The following is a 5516-nucleotide window of genomic DNA, read 5'->3' on the forward strand; positions in this document are numbered from 1 at the left end:
GAAGAAGAAAAGAAGAAGAAGAAGAAAGGGTTAAGGCCGGTGAAGAAGAAATGAAGAAGCAAAGAAGAAGAAGACGAAGAACAATGATATTCGGCCGAAATCCACCGGTATTTCAGTTTTAAGTTTTTTTTTCTTCTTATCGGCCGATATCCTTTTTCGGCCGAAACACACTGATATTCGGCCGATACGGCCTGAGTCGGCCTAATTTGAGCCACACGTCGGCTGAGTCGGAGAATCCACGTGTAGGACGCGACATGAACGTGCGGTCAGCGGCATCCCTCACGCGTCACTGCGTCCTGCCGATCGGACGTGGGTACGGCTCCTCTGGAGCCGCGTCCATGCATTCCAGATTAATACCACTATGGATATTTGTGTGTGTGTGTGTAGTTATTGCTACAATCAACATGAAGAAAGGAGGACCCTGAACCACTCTTTTCAAACTATGTAAGAAAGTGCAATGTGGATAAATCAAGGTCAGCCTGTTTGCTAATAATAATTTATGCTTATATAAATGTGGATTTATATTTATGGCTTCAAGAAAATTTGTTAATTCTTTTCAATTTCTGACCTAATTATTATCTTCCCCCTCAGATCTCCAATTGAATTTGGTGAAGGCTCTGAAATAAGAAATGGTTTAATAGTTTTGTATAGAGGATAAGCTTGCACATTCCCTAATTGGCAGTGTGGAATGCACAAGAGATGCTAGAGCTAATAAGAAGAGTGCACTTGACTCCGTGGCATTTGCCATGCTCTATGAGCTTGAACGACAGGGAAAACTTGTCATTGGTGGCTCCTAATTTGTGTCTATTGTATCAAGTAGTGGTTCTTTAACTTAAAAAAATGGGTTCGTGTTATGTTTTTTGTATAGTAGACCACCCTATCCATCTTCCCTAAACCTATAGAGCAATCAGGCAACATGCTAGTTAGGTAATGTATCAAACATGAATCTAATCTTAGCTATGATGTCAATGTATGTACACTACTACTGCTAATTATTTGTATTAATACATACTCATAATGAAGCTATGCTTTTTACATTCTCTCTTTTCTAATTGAAGGATTGTATAATTCTAACCCAATGAATCCCTTGTCCATAATTTGGTAGAACCTAGGATTCCACTTTTGCAAGGTTGATGTTATTATACACAACATTACAAGAGATTGTAATTTGGTTTTATCATTAAATACTTGCATCAGTTTTCATATGTTTGTTAACTATTTGATTCATTTAAAAGTTAAAATAATAGTGATTAATAAACAATAAGACAAGGAAATTGAAACCCAAAACTTTATGTGGCCAGGTAGTTCCTGTAAGATTTGGAAATAGAATTTCTAGGGTAAAAATGACAATGCTGGTGGTGATTAAACAAGGTCTGTAACCAAGCTGCCCAAAAAACAGCAAGGATGTCTCTAATTCTCGAGTCTTTTATTTTGATAAACACAGTCTACCTGAGGTCTTGGTTCTGTGTGTAAGGCAGACTGCAGCTCCTTCTAGTTTCTCTTTTCAAAAAAAAAAAAAAAAGCACTGTAAAAACTAAAAAAGAGTTATCATCTTTCACATGACTAAGGGTATTTACACAATAGTAGTAGGGTTTTAGTGTATACATAAGTTGGTAAATGGCTTTGACACCAGTTACAAGCACAAATACAAAGGAAACTGAAGGAAAAGCTAAGTTCTATTACTCGTTGCTTTCTTATAAAAGTGTGTAAGCCTTAAAAATTGTCTTATAAGAAGACAAACTAAAAGATCACAATGAATTTCTAAGGACAACGTGTCTTTGCTTACAAAATGGTCAAGTTACAACCTATAGACGTGTTTTTCTGGTACAATAGATGCTAAAATGCAAAAAATAAAGCAAATGTTAACAAGTACTGTGCGTGTTTGTTAAGGTTGGATTAATGTGTCTCATTTAATAAAAATAATTGAATAAATGAAAGAAAAAGACATAAAACTGGCTCCACAGTCTATTTAATAATATATATATATATATATATATATTTATCTCTATGAAGCTGGCCTCACAGCCTATAAAGCTGTAAAAAAAATGACAAAAAGCTGCTGTTAACGAGCACCTTATAATGCTCATTAACACAACCTAAAGAACAGTAATAATGACTATCTATTCTATTTTTAGTATTTACAATACTTCTATGTTCTCACACTTGTTGATTACAAAAGTCAATTCACCAAAAACAATGTATGATTGAAAGTGTTGACAAACTTATGAGTAAACCACGTTAATCATTACCAATAATAAAAGGTTTTTGTTAACGGATATCTTTGTGCACTTCTTAAAGAGGCTTCAAAAGAGTCATACTTGCATTTGGAAGTAAAATGCCTTTGAATTGAAAGTGGCTTTGACTTATTTATAAAAAGTCAATCAATTGCATTGTAAAATTTGCATAAGATAGTTGTTAATCATACTCTAAATAAAATTGACAGTTGTCTTGATATGTATAGTAAATACTAAATACTAGTTGGTCTCTGAACTACAAACACCTAATCATATCAACAATTAGTCACCTAAAAGTAAATTATTGCAGCAATGCTTCGAACACAACTTATTTCATAACAAATTTCACATCAGAGGGGACACAGTGACACTCATAGATTCACCATTTTTTCCCCAACTAGTCAGAGTCTTATCACTTGGGTGAAATTTGTCATTAAAATTTTTGTGTTGTGTAGCATTATTGAAATGACTGTCCTTTCCTCTCAAAAAAGAGAAATGACTGTCCTTGATATCCTGAGAACGATGAATGCTACAATTAGACAATTATGTTGGCACTTCGTACTCCAGAAACGACATTCAACTGTCATTTTGGGGGGAAAAAAAAATTGTAGTCGTCCTGCACCACTTTCGTGATCATTATTCTCTGGATTTTGATGCTCTCTCTCTCTCTCTCTCTCTCTCTCAAGTTGCTTTATATGTTTGAACCTTAGTACGTACCAGATGCCAATAGTGGAATCTGTTAAGATTCGTGTAGACATGAGACACACATCAGTTATTGTACTTGGCTTATCCTTTTATGGGTCACAAAGATGTTTTAGGATGCAAAAATATCAACTCATTACTCAGTCATTTTGAAGCAAATCAGCCTCAATAATTTACGAAAATTCATCTTGTGTAATAGGCATATAAGGCAGCCAGCCCCTCACAAGAGTCACAATAACATATAAGTCTCACAACATGTGTGGGACTGTCGTTAAGTTGCATCCTAACTAAATCCGCACTTCCTGTGATACAACTGAGATCTAATATCGTCCTAAGAAACCTAGAGTGATGCCCTCTCCTAACTTTTAGTGGGGGGGAGAAGTGTGATTTGAATTGCAGACGTAGGACACTACAAATGATGTTATTACTAATGAGCAATCACTTGAACGCCCATTTGATACCTTTGATTACAAGACCATAAAGTGCAAGATACATCACATGTAGAGTTTGTTGAACAGTTTGAGGCTAACACAGATTTGAAAACATGTCAACCATCTTAAATTCAAACCTGCTGTATCAAGGTACTGCCCCTTGTGATAAAGTAAGTGAGGACTTGAGACCTGAGGAGCATTGTGGTTTGAAGTTGAAAGAAAAAGAACAAGGAGTTTCAGAGTAATGGCTAGTTCTGTCCAACGGTAACTTGATGCTAAGGTCAAAACGGTGTAGTGGGACTTAAATAAAATTGAGTTTAAGTGAAATTGAAGAAACATCACCGTTTCTAAGTAATAGGAACGATACCGTTTTGATCTTCTTCTATTCTGGTGCTCAAGACTAGCTCTGTTCTCCATAGCTGCTCAAAGCTTATCACAGAGATTGATAACAGAGCCCAGATGATAACCGTTGATAATCGTCCTCCCTTAAAATCCGGAAGTGGATGCAGAGCTGTTAGGATTCAGTTATGATAGAACCTTTTAGAAGGTGTCAGATTGTATCTATTTATTTGTGCTATATAAGTAGTGGTCAGTGTAATGTATTATTCAAGCTTGTAAAAACACTTTTTTTGATTCATTGTTCAATATAGTTCTCTCTTCACCATTTTGTGCCTCTCACGTGAGCCACATCTCCCCCCACCCCCCTTTTTTTGTACATTGAGCCACTGAACCACTAAGCCTTTGGTCAAAGAGGCTTTATTTTGTACATTAGTATTATTATTATTATTATTATTATATATGAGTTTTCTATTATTATTATATAAAAAGCATGATTAGCAATATATAAAATATATAAATAAAAATATTTTTAATAATTTTTTAATTGTCGAGTCTCGCCACACCCACACCCACCTTTTTCAAAAATTGTCGAGTCCCGAAACGCACCTGTACTTCATAGGTTTCGGCTGGTAGAATAAAAAATATAAAATTATTAAAAGCATTTTACTTAATCTAATATATATGTTAATGTACTTAAGCTATTATGTAGGCTTAAAAAAAAAATGTGGATTTCAACTTTTATGTTGATAAACATAAAATTTAATAAATTCAACCGGTACCAAAATATTTCGTTCTTCTGACCGAACTAAAACAACCTATGGTACAAGATTGACTCCTTAAAGCCAATACAAATAAGATCTCCTCAACGAGCACTAAAGAGAGAGTGATTGGGCTTAGATTTGGTAAGTGATAACATTGATAGTAACATCTAGAATTAATTTAGGTTGAGACTAGGTAGGATTAAGAATTTATAATATATATATATATATATTTCACTAGAATTTTAATGCATCCTATTTTCTTTGAAGGGTAGAATATATAGTTCCATATGCAAATACAATTATAATCTTAATGATAGAATATATAATTTTACATACAAACACAATTATAATAATTACATATTAATAACTATCATAATCATATTTCATATTTTGACAAAAATAAAATTCAAATTATATAAAACTTTCATGTGCCAATAAGTATTTTTTGAGTATTTTGTTATTTTTGCTATTTAATAATATTTTTTTTCATTTAACATGTGAAAAAATATGGGTTGACCACTCTTGACCTGTAACCCGATTAACCCAACTCACTAACAAAAGATGTCCAGTTTTTTTCTTGAACCCATATTTGACTCCAACTCGATTAACAAGACTTGACCCGTTTCAAATATCACTAGGCCCATCTGAACCTGGACCAAGATGGGGCCAAGAAATACATTTGCATTTGTTTGGGCCATTAACTTATGGGTTTTCGTTTGTTAATGAGTTATGGCCACTTTAAAAGTTATAGGGTAATGGCTTAACCCAGCCTTGGTAATGTGTCAGTGTTTTTTTTTTTTTTTTTTTTTTTTGGTTGTTGCTACGGTGTGCGCGTCTTCTTGCTCGTGAGAGACAATACAGTTACTCGTTTTTAGCTTTTTACTGCAAAAACTGTATCATTCGCACATTAACGGTTAAAACTTAAAACCCAATAAAACTGTAACTGTAAGACCTGTAGATATAGATAAGCTTGTTTAAAGGTTCCAAAATTCCTTCGAAGACCACCTTGACTTAAAAATATTGCCCAGACAGAGACTTTTTAACTCTTG

This window comes from Quercus suber, unplaced genomic scaffold (assembly GCF_002906115.3).
Source record: "Quercus suber isolate HL8 unplaced genomic scaffold, Cork oak 2.0 scaffold_132, whole genome shotgun sequence".
NCBI classification, from domain to species: domain Eukaryota; kingdom Viridiplantae; phylum Streptophyta; class Magnoliopsida; order Fagales; family Fagaceae; genus Quercus; species Quercus suber.